At 39.9% G+C, this 17,843-nt stretch overlaps 1 protein-coding gene across 16 annotated transcripts in view; it reads right to left on the bottom strand.

The window, feature by feature from the left end:
• dmd (dystrophin) overlaps window positions 1-17,843 on the bottom strand; it is a 1,983,813-nt gene that overhangs the window by 1,616,304 nt on the left and 349,666 nt on the right. The window lies entirely within an intron of this gene.

The following is a 17,843-nucleotide window of genomic DNA, read 5'->3' as shown; positions in this document are numbered from 1 at the left end:
CAGATTTTCTATTATCAGCTGGATTTTCCCTTTAGCATTTAGCCTCTAATCATGGAGTTGGATTTTAATACAAAGTCTTTCATAAGCATAAATTTCCCTTAAAAGTTACAAGTGTTTTTGTGTTAAAATCTCAGAGGATTTGAGCTATGGTCACAAACCATTCGAAAGCTCCTACCCCTTCCTTTAGAGCATGGCTCATGGGTCATGAGCAGGTTACGGACAATTTTGTAGCATATGTTCCTGGTGCACAACATTCAATTGTTAACCACGCAGTTTAAAGAGCCTCAGTGAATAATGACAACCACCTTTTGTAAAAATATGTAAACAAGACAGAGGATGGTCTTGTTTTGAACAGAAATTTGGTTTGTTTAGCTCAATATTTTCACAATCTTCAAAACCTGTTGAGTTTGGATTTACCAGCCACTGAAACAGAGGAGAGAAAGTTGTTCATATAACACCACTTATTATCACACTCAGCACATTCAGTGGGGCATGCAGAACTAGAAACCATTTCCTGCATTTTTCAATGTTATCATTGAATAGCATCAGAAGAAGCCTGCAGTTCAAAGCACTGCCTTCTCACCAAGAACAAAGGTGCCAGCATTAGCAATGCTCTGTGAGAATGACATATTCCACCACTGTTTTCAGCAATCGAATGAGAAAAAGTATAGATTTAGCAAGGCGTTTTGATTTGTTTGACAGAGGATTGCTGAATTGGACAGCTAGAGTGGGAGACAAAATCACTGGTTATGGCCAGGAATGTAGAGATGTGATCTGACATAGCCTTTTCCAAACATTCAATAGGACAAGAGAGAAATACTGACAGCCTTTTATACAGTGTGAATAATGGAACAGTGCCATTGGTTACATGGTCATCAATTAACTTCATCCTCAATAAAACATGATCTAATTCATTTACTTGCCGAAGAGACAGAAGCAACAAACAGATTGAACACCTGTTTCCTTATTTTATGTTACATATTGAGCCACATGATGCAAAAAGTTAAATCTTCTGACTCTGGAATATAGATATTGAGTCTATTTCAAGATCTTGTTCTTTTATGGTGGTCTGTATTGTATCTGAACTGACATAGTTAGAACAGTCATGTACAGGGCCACAAAGATCATGTTAGATAACTTCTGTTCCAAGTTATTTTTATGCTGTGTAAATCTCAGAATGTTCTGAAGTGATGCTTCTCTTTAAATTCTGTAATTGTTGTGCTAGTACTCAGAATTTAATAAATGGAAGACCAAAAGGTTTAGTTACTATTAGGTATTTCTATTTGTAGAGTCAGAATACTACATGGTGGAAACAATAAGTTTAGCCTACCCAATTGTCAAATGTTTCTAAACTGCTCATCGTACTTGTTGTTCAAAAGATTAACTAAATATGTATACATTGGTAGAAAATAATATGGAAAAGATGATCTTCAGAAGCTTTGACTGGAAAGCATAGTTTGGATTCTATATGCCTCCTCCCACATTATTTATTTGAAGTTGATCAGCATATCCTGTGAATCATTTCCCTATCATGAATTACTATTAAGACTGAAATGCATGGCATAAAACGAAGGATGCAGATTCAATATTGTCTTTCAAAAGGGACGTGGATAAACACTAGATGGGGAAAAGCTTACTGGGCTATGGAGAAAGTGAAGGGGAATGTGACAAATTGCATTGCTCGACGACAAAAATGATAGGTCAAATGGGCTCTACTGAGGCAATATCATTCTATTGTGTTGGAAGGGAAAATCCCATAATAATGCAGACAGGCTTAACAGGTAAGATTTTTAAAAAAAAACAAGTTCTCTTGTAAAACATTTTCTGAGGCCTCAATATTTTGTTTAAGTACTCCGATTCAGAATAAGGTAGAATCATTAGTCAGGTATATGAAACAATTGGCAATCCATTTTGTTTTATATCTCAACAACATAAAAATGATTTTGATCAATGCTTGTCCAACCCTCCCCCTGCTCAACTTTGTAAATGAAAAGATAAAGATTTTTAAGACTGAATTTTCCATTTTTCAGGAGAACAACCAGAAACCAATATATTCTGAGCTCATTCTTGGGTTTGCTCTCTGTCAAAAAGGCATTGGTTGTTAATCACATACGTGTTAATCACAGGCCTGTGAATTTCAAGCCTGGTATAAATGCACACTCCAGAAAAGAAAGAAAAGAGACAACTGATTGTAAATTAAAGTGAAAGAAGTGCCTACAAAAGCTTATTCAAGACTTCAGTCCTCATTCATTTCATAGCCTTTGTACAACAGTAAAGATAATCTTCTACTTTCACATGATAAGGAGGTACACGCTCTACTTAAATCAGTAACCGGTGAATTTATCCGGGGAAATTCTGAAAACAGCATATGCTTAGAAACACAGACCTGGTTAGAAATTCCTCAGCTGCTTGAATAAAAACTATTTAGTCAAAGTTGAAGCTTTCAAGCCAGGCCATGTGCTGCCTTGTTGTCAGAATTTTAAGGAACATTTTATAAAAAGGCAGAACATTCAAGACATATAAGCAACTTACTCAGAAAATATCCAACTTTCAAAGACTGAATTTACGCAAAATTCATTTGAAGAAGAAAAGCCAGCTGGAAAAAGGTTCCAGAAATAATTGAGTAAATTAAAATTGGCTGATCAATAAAATGACAGTGAAATTGTCTCAAGTTATTAAAAACGACCCTGGTCATGATATGATTAAAAACGACTATTAAAAGATCGTGATGCAAGGAGTGGAGCGTTCCGGTGAGTGGGCAGGTAACTGAAGCCAAGTCCACTGAAAGATCAGCCATGATCTTATTGAATGGCAGAGCAGGCTCAATGAGCTGGATGGCCTACTCCTGCTCCTGTTTATGTTAAGCTGCATACCACAAAACAGTGACTTTATGATGGAATGAAGAAAACTATTTTATAGGCAAATGTTTTGATGTAATATGATCCAAGAAGGGAAGTTCCCTAAAGGTACAGCATGCCTCCATTATCTGGAAACCGGCTTAGAATCCCGACCCAAAAAAAAACTTCATTCCAATTAAAAATAGCTTTTGGGAATAATAATTTTAAACAATTTCAAATGGATTGGACAGATTATCTTCTTCAATAATCAACTTTTACTCAAAGCTGCATAATTGGAGACCAAAACAATGGAGATTTACAAACAAAATCAATCCCACTGTTAAATTCCTTTGCAAGACACCGTTGAATGGGGGGGATAAAAAAGAATAATCTGTTAGTAACTTCTATTTAGTGGTATTTATCAACACAACAATTATCAGTGAGCAGTCTTGAAGAGGAACATGTCTTGAAGAGGAATGTTGGCAAGTTTTTACTAAAAACTGATATGAAAAAACTATAGTATATTTATCATGATGAGAGTTCAAAATCACACAACACTAGGTTATAGTCCAACAAGTTTATTTGGTATCACTCGCATTCGGAACCTGGTGTTGTGTGATTTTTAACTTTGTACACCTCAGTCCAACACCAGTTTCTCCAAATCATATCATGACCAGGGTTGAGAAATGCACAGCATCATTCTAATCCCACAATCCAGGTGGCACAACATACAAATGTACATGCATCTCACTAAATTAGCTTCAGAATTAAAAAGACCCATCAACCAAGTTTCTATAATCAATAATTTGTTGACTATTAAAAAGCAAAAGTTATTTGTTGTGGATGAGAAGCTATTGAAAACAGTTTGAAATGCAAAGGTATAAATGTTCACCCTTCTAAATTCTGTGAACAATACAAGTTAAAGATAAAATAAGGAAAACCTCTTCTGGAGGGATCAAGTTTGGCAGGGAAAGAAAAACCGGAGGAAATTCAAGAATTTACAAGGATAAGAGATGAAAGTTCTCCAAACTGTTTTCAGCCTGGCATCCTTGCACATATAGAGGATCAAGAAACACCAACAATTGTCCCTCTGGGATTTCTTCAGGCACAATTCATTCAGGATACTGAGAGAAAGTCTTCTCAAGGCCTTTTAGGCAGAATACCTATTTTGAGTTTTCCACAGAATCCTCATGAAGGATTCTAAGACAGGGAGCGGAGACGGAGCTGAGTCATGTGTCTTATCCCTTGACAGGCCGCACCCCAACTGTACTCAAAAGTCCAAGCAGTTAGTTTACGAGAAGTGACTTCCAATAACTGTCTTTTGAAAAAGTGTCCAAGTGTTATCTTTCTAATAAATATCCCAGTCCACCTTAACAGAACCAATTTTTACAACAACTTAATCATTAGTTTTTAGTTTTAATAATGGAAGTATCGCCAAAACTCCACCATGATGCCTTAACTAACATCATGGTTAAATTTGTTCCATTGCAAAATGTGAGCTGCATAAAATAGGATGAAGAAATATTAAAACATTTACCCAACACATTTTAATTCTTCATTTTATAGATAACTAATAAAAGTATACTGATTACCAGTTTGGTACTCGGAATTCAGAAGAAGTTAAAATCATAGGAAAAGCATAACCAATTACATTGTTTTATCCACAGTGGTGAAAAAGTGTTGCTGGAAAAGCGCAGCAGGTCAGGCAGCATCCAAGGAGCAGGAGAACCGACGTTTCAGGCATGAGCCCTTCTCCAGGAATGAGGAAAGTGTGCCAAGCAGGCTAAGATAAAAGGTAGGGAGGAGGGGCTTGGGGGAGGGGCGTTAGAAATGCGATAGGTGGAAGGAAGTCAAGATGAGGGTGATAAGGTGAGGGTGATAGGCCAGAGTGGGGAGGGTGGGCGCGGAGAGGTCAGGAAGAAGAGGTCAGAGAACACCTCTGGGACACCCAGACCAACCAACCCAACCACCCAGTGGCTCAACACTTCAACTCCCCCTCCCACTCCCCCAAGGACATGCAGGTCCTTGGACTCCTCCATCGCAAGACCATAGCAACACAACGACTGGAGGAAGAGCGCCTCATCTTCCTCCTAGGAACCCTCCAACCACAAGGGATGAACTCAGATTTCTCCAGTTTCCTCATTTCTCCTCCCCCCACCTTGTCTCAGTCCCAACCCTCAAACTCAGCACCCCCTTCCTAACCTGCAATTTTCTTCCTGACCTCTCCGCATTCCCCCCTCCCCCACCCACCCCCCACTCTGGCCTATCACCCTCACCTTAACCTCCTCCCACCTATCGCATTTCCAACACCCCTCCCCCAAGTCCCTCCTCCAGAGGCAGGCATAGCTGGGGCCCATGGCTACTCCTTTGGTTTGGATCCTATGAAGAGGCAGGCATCCAAACCAAAGGAGTAGCCATGGGCCCCAGCTATGCCTGCTTCTTCGTAGGATATGTGGAACAGTCCATCTTCCGCAGCTACTCTGGCACCACCCCCCACCTTTTCCTCCTCTACATCGATAACTGTATCGGCGCTGCCTCATGCTCCCACGATAAGGTTGAACAGTTCATCCACTTTACCAACACCATCCACCCCGACCTCAAATTTACCTGGACCATCTCAGACTCCTCCCTCCCATTCCTAGACCTCTCAATTTCTATCTTGGGCGACCAAATCAACACGGACATTTATCATAAACCGACCGACTCCCACAGCTACCTAGACTACACCTCCCCCCACCCTGTCCCCTGTAAAAATGCCATCCCATATTCCTAAGTCCTTCGTCTCCACCGCATCTGCTCCCAGGAGGACCAGTTCCAATACCGAACAACCCAGTTGGCCTCCTTCTTCAAAGACCGCAATTTCCCCTCAGACGTGATCGACAATGCTCTCCACCACATCTCCTCCACTTCCCGCTCCTCCGCCCTTGAGCCCCACCCCTCCAGTCGCCACCAGGACAGAACTCCACTGGTCCTCACCTACCACCTCACCAACCTCCATATACATCGTATCATCCGTCATCATTTCCGCCACCTCCAAACGGACCCCACCACCAGGGATATATTTCCCTCCCCTCCCCTATCAGCGTTCCGAAAAGATCACTCCCTCCGTGACTCCCTTGTCAGGTCCACACCCCCTACCAACCCAACCTCCATTCCCGGCACCTTCCCCTGCAACCGCAAGAAATGCAAAACTAGCGCCCACACTTTCCCCCCCCCTTACTTCCCTCAAAGGCCGCAAGGGATCCTTCCATATCCAAATTCACCTGCACCTCCACACACATCATTTACTGCATCCGCTGCACCCGATGTGGCCTCCTCTATATTGGGGAGACAGGCCGCCTAATTGCGGAACGTTTCAAAGAACACCTCTGGGACACCCGGACCAACCAACCCAACCACCCCGTAGCCCAACACTTCAACTCCCCCTCCCACTCCACCAAGGACATGCAGGTCCTTGGACTCCTCCTTCGCCAGACCAGCAACACATTTTCAGCTCTGATATACCGTTACGTCCTGGTAAACCACAACTGGCTGCCACTTGATTCATCCACCTCTGGAAAGTTGCTGAGAGACACATTACTCTAAATGGTATCATTCAACATTTTTAACCCCCCCTTCCCCCCCATTTATTTTTCTATCGCAAATTCCTTAATCTGTAACTGAATTGTAGCTAACCCAATTGAACTAATCAGCTGTATCACATTTACCTTTTCCAAATTCAAATTCTATGCCATTACCTCAATTATAACTGCTTTCTCATATCCTCTACTTTTAATTATCCCTGAACCTTTCTGCCAATTTAGTCAATCTAGCCTTGGTAAACCTTTTACAACTCACTCAGGGATATAGGTTCCCTCTCCAGAAAGGTCAGAGCAACTGACAAAGCCTTTCTCATTTTTAGAAGCATTATTCGAATTGTCATGATCCCATGTAACAGTAATATTGGACAAGTCTGATGAAACTTGGTTTAACCAATCATAAGTTTTATTTTTGCAGTTTGGCTCCCATGGAACAGGAACACTGAACATATTCATTCAAGGCTACCAATGTTGTTACAATAAAATAACAAGCGTATTATTACATTGGATGTAGAAGTAATAATCATGTCCATCTTAATTCTATGTTCTTTTACAAACAAGGAAGTTGCAAGGATCTTGTTTCAGCAAATAGATTTATATTCACCAGGTTGACTGTGCCCATTATTGTTTCTCTCCAAGATACACAGACACAGAGCTTTTCACTAACTTTTTCCTCATTCAACTTTAAGAAAAGCGGTGTTCGCTTCAACTATTAAAACAGTTTCAAGAATTTAGCTCTGAAAGTCATGACTTACAGGCTCTAATGTGCCTCTGCTGGAATGAAACTGTGCTTCTCAACTGACATTTAACAGAGTCCTAGTCCATCAATCTGTATGTCATAAAGGATCAAATTTGTAAACATATGGAAAATTAATTCCCCCTGACAATAAGGTACTCTATGTAGCCATTTAGCTTAAGTTACATGCTGTCTTCGAAATGTGCGAACTTATAGTTTAAAAATTACTTTCCAATTTCTTAAGAAACAATGCCTTCACAGAACTAAAACACAAACAAAAAAACTTATTGAATCCAGATTCCCATTTTTCTTTAGAATGGCTTCCAAAATGAAGCTGATGCCATGAAACTTCTGAAGTTCTGAAATGTTTGTTCCTAAAATAACGTTAGCAACTTCTATATCGCAGCAAGTAGGGCTCCTGCTCCACCAACTCTAACCAGAGTTGGACACACAGGTAAGTCTTATTACTTCGCTGTTCAGTAGGCCTTTCTTTTCACAAAGTCCGAAAGCAGGACAGCAAAAACCAGCTCAAAATAATCGTAGTTCCCCCATCTTTCCTATTTTAGAAATAAAAGCAATAGTTCACAAGCCTGTTCTTCTTCAAAGGAAACAAGACCCTGACTCAGAGATGCTTTTGCAAAAAAAAAATCAATCATTCCAGTTCAAAGTATTACCCAGAGGAGACTCGGGTTGCATCAAAATTTCAAGCATAATCAGCCCAATACTAGGTGTTGAAGCAATAATGCTGACTAGACTAACTTGCAAGCTAATTGAAAGCATTACAACAAATGAAAAAAGACAGCTGAGGACTCAAAAGGATGGGCAATTAGAAGTCCAAGTTTGCTGAAAGGGAGACCAGTTCATGTCACAAAATCTTGCATCCTTGTACACTTTTTTCAAAAAATAATAATGTTAGTCAGGGAAGATTCTTCAGCTTTTCAGTATAAAGTTTTCTTCAGAATTAAACTGTAAACCAATGAATAACACAAAGCACGTTTGGAATAAAGTGCCTGCACAAAAATCAGGTAATGAACTTGAAAGCAAAGGATACACTGTCACCAGCATGTCTCCGAAATCAATTAAAAACTCATTATTAATCATAATACTGCTGCTGGAGAAGTAAAAGCGTCCCTAGAATTCCTTAGCAAACTCAAAGGCGAGTCTGTCTTTCTCATTTACTCAGCACTATACTGAAGAAAGTATTGTGCAATTTGCAGTACTGGATTAGTCTCCTCCAGTTTGGAACAACAAATGTGCCTCAACCACAACTTCAGGTGAACAGCAGAGACTACAAATCAGTGTGATCATTTTCCATACTTTAGACGCCAGGCACGACCACAGCATCTTATGTGATGGTAGCTAATACCAATTAAGATTAGATTATGCTTAGTTATGTCAGATTCTCATGAGGCCTGACATTTCAATTTTTTTCTTCTAAATCCTTTCCACAGAAATATAGTGGCAGATTGTCTAGCAAATGTTAACTGTTTATTTGCTTGACGTGCTATCAGTCTTTTTTCCAAGAAGATAACCCAGTTTCGCTGGAGCCGATAAAAATAACCGCACACACTCCAGCATTGGTGGCCACATCTGCCACTTGTTTCATTCAGCAGCATAGCAACATTACAAACAAAATAAAGCCACAGGCTAAAATGCAAAGTACAAGTCAAGCAGAGCTGATACTGAACTAACTGAAGCAGAGATCTAGCATGCCAAATACCACTATTGATTTAGATTAGCTTTAATAAAAAATGTCATCGACCAGAATTTCAAGGAGGGTTGATAACAGCTGGGCTGCAAAAGATGAAGTCATTACTCATAGTGGGGAGACAAGAGAGACAGAAGGCATGGGGAGAGATTGAGAAGGAGAATCCTTCATAGTCGTCTTAGCTGGTGTGAGAATTGAACCCACACAGTTGAGGAGTCCATTGCTCAACTGTACACAAGATTGAATAGCAATCTGTATAATGTGAAAGATTTCACATTCCCCATGTGTCATGCCATGGAATACTGGATGACCACCGAACAGTCTGCTTTACAACAAATAGTGACACCACTGATGATGTCAGCCACATAAGCTTGTTGACTTGTTTGACACCCACCAATGCAAATAATGCACAAAAAGAGTGGAAGCATTATATTGTTGGACTACACATACACACAAAACTTAATTTAATAAAGTTTCATTCTTTATTTTCCTCCTTTCCTTCACATTAAAAGAACATGTCAATTATCTAAAGAAACAGGGCCAATGCCTCAGATGACCTCCCTGATCTGTGAAATAGCCTTTGGGCTTCAATGAGTAACTTCAACATTGTAAGTCATTCCAATGTGTTTCAATTGTAGGCATCTCATTGTTTCTGATTTTTTTGCGGACACCAGGAGCAACTTAGGTCACAACTTCCTTTATCATCCCAAACCAGATATTCCAGGCCTCTGAAGCAGACTAGACTATATAAATGTTATTCCCTTTGAGTATATGAAGTAGTTGTAGAATACTTTTGCTTATAACCATAATGAGGAAAGTCCAACAATTGACCTAACATTTTGCTTATGTTTGATCACCTATGTTGGAAAGAATGGAAAAAGGATAGACACTTAAAAAATGAAATTACAATGTCCAATTATACCCTTTTGCCCATCTTTTCCTAGCTCATGCCTATATTTTATATAACATTTTTTCCTGTATACAAATATGAAACAATACAAGGAGATCATGCTGCTCTGCCATTCAAAAAGATCATTTTGTATTTCAAAATTTCACTTTCCCATCTATCTCCAATACTCTGGGATTTCTTTGTCCATCTACCTACCTCCAAAATAAAGGTATTCACTTCCAATTTCTTCCCATGTAGAGTTTCAAAATTGACAAACATTCAAGAAGAAAATAACCTCACCTCTGCCCTGAAAGGGTAACCATTAATTTTAAAACAGTGCTCCCCAGTTCTGCACTCATGTCCAAGATGAAACATCTTTTCAACATGAACCTTGTCAAGACTGTTCAGGGTTGTATGCACTTCAACAAAACCACCCCATTCTTCAAAACTCCAATGGAAACAAGCCCAACTTACATTCATAATGTATTCTCGATATCAGTCTCATAAACCTCCAGTGAACATGTATGCCTTTAGGTCAATAAAGAGGCCAAAACTGTAGCCAGAATTTGAGATGCAGTTTCATCAATGCTCTGCAAAACTGAAGCATAACATTATTACTTTCATTTTCATCCTTATACTGAAAAGGATACCATTCCATTATTCTTCTTGATGATGTGCTAAACCCACAGACTAACTCCTTGTGACACATGCACATGAACATCAATAATCCCTCTGCAGCCCAGAGCTCCACATTCATTCTCATCATAATAATACACTGCTTTTTCCATCTTGCTTCCAAAGTGAATACCTTGACATTTTCCCACATTATAATACACTGCCCAGACTTTTTGCTCACTCAACCCACCTACATATGTCTGCAAACTCAACTTTTCTCTACAACATAATTTCCTACTTATGTGTTCGATGAAAATTAATTTATCACGTCTCTGCTCCCTTCAGCAAAATCATCCACATGTTCTATGAAGCAGAAGACTGAGCACAAATCCCTGTGGGGCTCCACTCATCACGTACAACCAAAGATCCATTTATAAACACTGTTTACTGCTAGCTTACAAATCTTCGATCCATGCTAACATGCTACCTCTACACCACAAACCTTTACTTCCACAACACCCAAGCAACACCTTATCAAAAGCCTTCTTCATAGGGATAAATCAAGTTTAAGAGCAAGTAATGCAATATAACAGCATCTTGAACACAAGCTCTCACACTTAACCAATAGTTAAATCAGCTGTGATTATGAAGATGAATTGTTGTGTCATGTCTTTATTTTTAAAGAGACATGAACATGGAATTATGTACACTGGATGTGACCAGAGGGTTAAAAGAAGTCTTTTATTCCATCTTACCTAGGATCACCAGAAGCATCACACACAATGGCAAGCACGTTCTTCTGTTGTAACTTATTGGCTTAATGTTGGCCCAGATACTTGTGCTTGAGGAATACATGTGCACAATTTAGTTTTAACTCAGCTGTCAAATTCTTAAGTACCACTCACTATTAGAGGAGATAACATAACCATTGTCATTTCAGGTCAGGTACACTACTTGATAGAACTCATGGTATATGGATGCTACTTGTTCATGGCTGTATACCGCTGTGTTTTTGTCAAATTAATTCTTGACTATTGCTGGAGAGAAACAAGAAAACAATTTGAATTGCTCTCACCAGTCTTAGCAGAAAACTTTGACCTCCATCTGCACTCAACAGCATTTGATCACTCATGTGTAATGATCCATATTCCAAGGCATCCATTCAATCATTGCTTAATGTCTGGTAGTGATCCACTGAAATCAATGATCATGAAATGAAATCATGACACTAGAGCACAATCTATTCTAAATCTTTATTTCCCTTTGACTTGAAAACTTGAGTGTTTTAAATTATTGGAAATCAACTGTAAAGGAAATAAAACAAAACAAAAAAAAGCTTGGTCAGGCCAGAAAAGATCAACAAGAGAACTAGCTCAGATCAAAACCTTTCCATACGCCAGCTGCAAGCTGACATCATTTAATAAGAGAAAGGGGTGTTATTTGTGTTAATTATATCAGTTGGTCTAACCACTGACACGACATAGCATTCCTATGGGTGCATAATACTATGGAACTGGCCTTCTGCATCCTTTTTGTCTATCCCCACATCAGCACTGACAGTAACTCCCAGTTTGGACTGGTATGCAGCCCATCCTATGATGGTGAAGGGAATAGAGAACAGGAAGCAGCTAAGTGACTTGGAGAAACAGATCATTGGGGGCTGGTGCAAGGGGACAGGGCTGTAATCATTACATCATTGGGTGGATTGGGTGGGGGTTAGGAGCCAGAACCAGGGAAAGGGGGAGGCGGCCTTAAGGGAAGAGGAGAGGGTGTTGTCCTCAGTCTGGAGAGAGAAGAGTGGGTTCAAGCAGACAGGCACAATCTGGCATCTTTCCTTCAGATCTGAAAGCTCTGCTCTGAGTTTTGGGCGATTTAGACTCCTGACACAATGGGAAGGGAGTTTGGTGGAGAATTGGAATGGGGCAAACTGTAAGTTGCAGGTGGCAGTATTCCCATTTATCTGCTGTCTTCATCGTTCCAGGTGACTGAGGTCACAATCGGACGAGTCTTGGTGAGTCAGTGAATTGTCAGCTTGTATTTCTCTCATTATATACTTTTATTCCTACTGCACTTTTCTTTCTCCAGAGTTGCTGCATTTATATTCTCAATTATTTATCCCCTCCCTAAGCCAGCTCCTCTGACAGAGCACACTCATTTTATTGTTATAGAGAACTGGACATCCCTGGCAGAGTGGGCAAGGAGACACTGCAGCAGGCTAGCATTTACAGGGAGGCAATGGTCTCATGGTATTATCACGAAAATGTTAATCCAGAGGCCCAGTTAATGTGCCAGGGACCCAGGTTCAAATTCCCAGGAATTTAAATTCAATAACAATCTAGAATTAAGAGTCTGATGAAACCATTGCCGATTGTCTGGAAAATCCATCTGATTCACAAATTTCCTTTAGGAAAGGAAACTGCGATCCTTACCTGGTATTACACGATACTGCAGACTCTCAGCAATGTGCTTGTCTCTTCACTGCTCTCTGGGATGAGCAATAAATGCTGCCTTAGCCAGCCATGAATGCATTTTTTTTTAAAAAAAGTCAGTTGAAATAGGAGTGACAGAAACTACTGGGAAAGATTTCAAAAGGCAAGGTGTGTTTATTTTAGATTTTAATTGCCCCCTGTACTGGACCCCCACATTGAATAAGCAGTGAGCATTTTCAAACACTTGACTGCTCAAGCATGATCATATATAATCAGGACTCATTCCAACTTGCATTGTTTCATGTCTGCACAATTTTGAGCATGTCACAGCATACCTGTCACAGGATACCTGACATCACCTCAGCCATAGTTGATCTGTCAACCAATGAGCACCCTTTTTCCTGTGTTATAAACTATTGTGACAACTTGAAACTTGATATTCTGGAGTTGTTCTGATGAACGCAGGATGGAACATGCCTCACTGCTCAGCAATATTCAATTTTGGTACTAAACAAGCAACTGTCAATTTGTAAGCAATCCCCAATATCCACCTGACTTGACATCAGGGAGGAGAAAGTGAGGACTGCAGATCAGTTTAATATCACAGGCATAAATGTCTGACAATACAAAGCTCAGAGACTCCTGCTTGTGGATGCCAGCAAAGGTCACATGTTTAATGCCAACATGGGTCTCAAACACTTCCTCAGCCAGAGATGAGCATGCAACCTTTAATATACTATATGGACCAGACCCATTGATTTAGTCACACCCGACTAGAAATCAATGGGAGACCTTCATTTTATCATCTCCTGGTAGCACACAAAATTTACAATCCTCCGATTAATAAAGGATTGACATACTATTCTCAAATTGGCAAACACACACATTTTTGCTGATAAGCATGACAAGTTATCCAGCCACAGACAAAATTGACCTTTAAGACAAGAGAAAGATGAATTAATTCACTGGTATCAAATCTGTTGTTGCACAATAACATATACAGTGTATAATAATCATTTAAAATTGAACATCAAGTACAATATGACAGCAGCCACTTCTTCAGCTGTTTTAATACCCATTGACAAACCCTGATGGCAGGAGAGATACTGGAACTTCAGTCAACTAGCTATAGGATGTCTAAAAAAATCAAGTCTTCAGGCACAACCTTCATCTCCAGCACTGCCTTAACTACAGAAGCTCACACTGTTTTGCTTGGTGTTCGACACCATCATTACATTTGGCATTCTCATGCAACCAGCAGAAGCTTCACAAGGAACAAAGCCGGGCCGAGCATTTCACTCCACACTTCTCCTTTGTTGAGTGATGCACAAATTCCTCAGAAGCTTCAAGGTCCAAGTGAGGCAATTCCACATCAGTTCATCGCAGCCTGTGGAACATTGAGGCAGCACAAAAGGACCATGTGACTCTTGGCAATCATGGTAATGGGATCGGACCAAATTTGCATGTTGCCAATCCCTGTCAGAGCCAGATGGGACAGATCAGGAATCGTTGTGCCACTAGAAAATACTGCATCAATTTCTACTCTTTGTTTGTAGAGAATATTTCACATCCATTTATATTTGGTGTAGGTGGTCTTGTGGCATGTGGTATCCCCATCTCTCTACCAGAAGTTCTGGGTTCAAATTCCATGCCAGTGCTTCTTGGTCATGAAAGGTACCTTCATAACCTGGTCAAACAGGTTGAGTGCCAGCCTGTAAATCCTTCCAAGACACCTGATAGCTGGCAGTAAGGCTGGGAGTATTTCCTGGTCAGCTATCCTGCAGAAGACAATGGCAAACCATTGTAGTAATTTGCCCATATCTATGAGCCAATCCAATGGAAGCCCATGGCTCAACCATCAGAAAACAGAATGGGAGAAAGATATAGATTTATGTTTTACCAGACAACATAAATGAGTTCAAGGATGAATTCCATTCAGTTCAAAGTATTTTTCTCTCATGTCAAATCGTTCATTTCTCTGCAAAGTTGCATAAAATGGTCCAAGAATTACATACAGCCGTAGCTAGTTGACCGATATTCCAGAATCTCCACTGCCAATAGAAATAGTCCATGGGTATTAAAACAACTGAAAAAGTGAAACTGAAAGCTACTGCCACGTTGCACTTTATGTTCAATTTTAAATTATTACATTGGACAATTTGTATTATTGTCCAACAACAAATTTGTTACTGACCAGTGAATCAATTCATTTTTATTGTCTTAATGGCCAATCCATCTGGAATTGTAATACTGGTTATACTTACCAGCATTGATCAGTACGATTTGACAGTTTGAGAGTAGTACATCATTCCTTTGTCATGAGCTTTTCCAGCAATTTCTGATTTTTGTTTAAGCTTTTGATCATCTTTCTTAATATTTCCTGATGTGGTTCAGGGACAGGTTTTGCTTTACTACCCTCCTGTGAAGTACCATGCAGCATTTTATAACATTCACAGCACTATATTCAAATTGAAAGAATTCAGGATAGATTTACGAGGATGTTGCCAGGGCTAAATGGTTAGAGCTATAGGGAGAGGCTGAATAGACTGGGTTTTTTACCCCTTGGAACATCAGAGGCTGAGGACTGACCTTATAGAGTTTATAACATCATGAGGGGCATGAACTTGGTGAATAATCAAGATATTTTTTTTCCCCCAGGATCAGCGAGACTAAAACTAGAGGGCATAGGTTTGAGGTGAGGAGGGAAGATTTAGGAAAGGGACCGGAGGGGAAACTTTTTCACACAGAGGGTGATGCATGTCTGGAATGAGCTGCCAGAGGAAATGGTAGTAGCGAGTACAATTACAAGATTTAAAAAAACATCTGGATGGGTATACACATAGGAAGGGTTTTGTGGATTAGAGGGATATGAGCCAAATACTGGCAAATGGATCTAGATTAGTTTAGGACTTCTGGTTGGTGCAGATGAGTTGGACGGAAGGGTCTTAGAATTAGAGGGGGTCAATTTAAAACAGAAATGAGGAGACATTTCTTCAGCCAGAGAGTGGCGGGTCTGTGGAATTCACTGCCATGGAGCACAGTGGAGGCCAGGATGTTAAAATGTCTCCTAGGCAGAGATTGATAAATTCCTAATCTCACAAGGAATTAAGCGCTACAGGGAGAGTGCGGGTAAGTGGCATTGGAATAACCATCAGCCATGATTGAATAGCGGAGTGGACTTGATAGGCTGAATGGCCTTACTTTCACTCTGATTTCTTATGCTCTTATGGTCTATTTCCATGCTGTATAACTCTATGACTCTATCTGAGTAATTATCCAGAGATAGCACTGAAGCAAGCTATCACATTCACTTAATCCTTTGATGTCTGGCAAATTTTTGCAGATTACAAATTTGGCACCAATCTTTAGTATACTTCTTATAACTAAGCTATGAAACTGAACCATAACCTGAAATATTATGAATTTCCAGCTTTATCAATGGACAAGTATACTGATAAAACATCCTGAAAATTGTTCAAAGATAAAATGTGGACCAGTCTCGCACATTTTTTCACATCTGCTGTGCACCACGCACACTGCTGTAAAAATGATCAGGATTAAGAACAGGCTCAAGCATAGGTTTAGTGTAACCTACAACTGTAGCAATTTGTTGTTTTTTTTAAAAATCCTGCCATAAAACTGAATCCATCAGCAATAAAATACAGTCAGTATGGTACTACCTCACATAAGAGACAAAAAGAATTGTCGAGTCAGTCTCATACAGTTTGCAAACAGACCCTTCTGTCCAACCAGTTCACGCCAATTACAATACCAAACTAAACAAGTCCTAACTGCCTGTGCTTGGCCCAAGTCCCTCCAAACCTTTCTTATTCATGTAATTGGCCAAATGTCTCTTAAATGATATAACAGTAGCCACATTCACCACCTCCTCTGGAAGTTCATTCCACACATGAACCATTCTGTTTAAAAAGAAATTGCCCCTCATGTCTTTTTTAAAATCCTTCTTCTCTCACCTTGAAAACATGCCACCTAGTCTTGAAATCCCCCACCCTGGGGAAAAGACACCTGCCATTCATCTTATCTGTACCCTTCATGATTTTATAAATCTCTATAAAGGTCACCTCTCAATCATCTTATGCTTTGGTGAAAAAAGTTCCAGCATATCCAGCCTCTCCTCCGAACTCAAAGTTGTAGCAAATATGTACTTCTTATACTCAAGATAGGGCTGGGTACACAATTGACTTTGTATAAGCAGCGGAACACAGTCCCAAGGTGTGGCATTTTGCCAGGTGACCATTCCTAGTGCCTTGTGTTATTTGCCCCCCTTACCAGTACGTAATACTATGTCATAGTCTGAGGTAGTTCACAATCATCAGCCTTCCTCTGACTTTGCCTTTTTTTGAGCCGAATGATTAATGATAGAAAAAATAATTAAGGGGTATCTAATGGAACAAATACCATCATTAGCAATCAGAAAGGCTTATTGTACAATAACAACAATAAGTCTAAGTTGGTGAAGTCAAGCGTCATGATTTGGACCTTAGGGAGTTAGTACAGATAAAATGTTCTCTCTTCAAAAGGTAAAGGGGAACTTCTCATTTCCTTCCCACAGACATGGGTCTCATGAATAGAATATAACAATGTAACATATATATTAAAAACACAAATATAAACTCGAAGCAGGAGTAGACCACTTCACCATTCCATGAGATCATGGGTGATCACTCATTTTAATACCACATTCCTGCTTTCTTTTCATGTTGCTTGATGCCTTTAAAAGTCCAAAAAAAAATTCTTCTTGCATATATTAAATGATCCAGCCTCAACAGCCTTCTGTGGTCGAAAATTCCACAAGTTGACCACCCGCAATGAAGAGATGTTTTATTTTCTTCAGTCTAAAATGGTCTATCCCAAGTCCTGAGACTGTAGCTCTTGCTCTTAGAGCCTCAATGAGGGGAAACATCCTCCCTGCATCTAGTTTGTCCAGCCCTGCTTGAAATGTAGATAATTTTATCAGATCCCCTCTTATTCTTCTAAACTCTCGTAAATACAAGCCCACTCGAACCAATGTTTCCTCGTATGACATTCAT

Source organism: Chiloscyllium punctatum, chromosome 15, assembly GCF_047496795.1.
Source record: "Chiloscyllium punctatum isolate Juve2018m chromosome 15, sChiPun1.3, whole genome shotgun sequence".
NCBI classification, from domain to species: Eukaryota; Metazoa; Chordata; class Chondrichthyes; order Orectolobiformes; family Hemiscylliidae; genus Chiloscyllium; species Chiloscyllium punctatum.
Note: the sequence above shows the minus strand (reverse complement) of the source record. Positions and strands in the feature narration are given on the sequence as shown.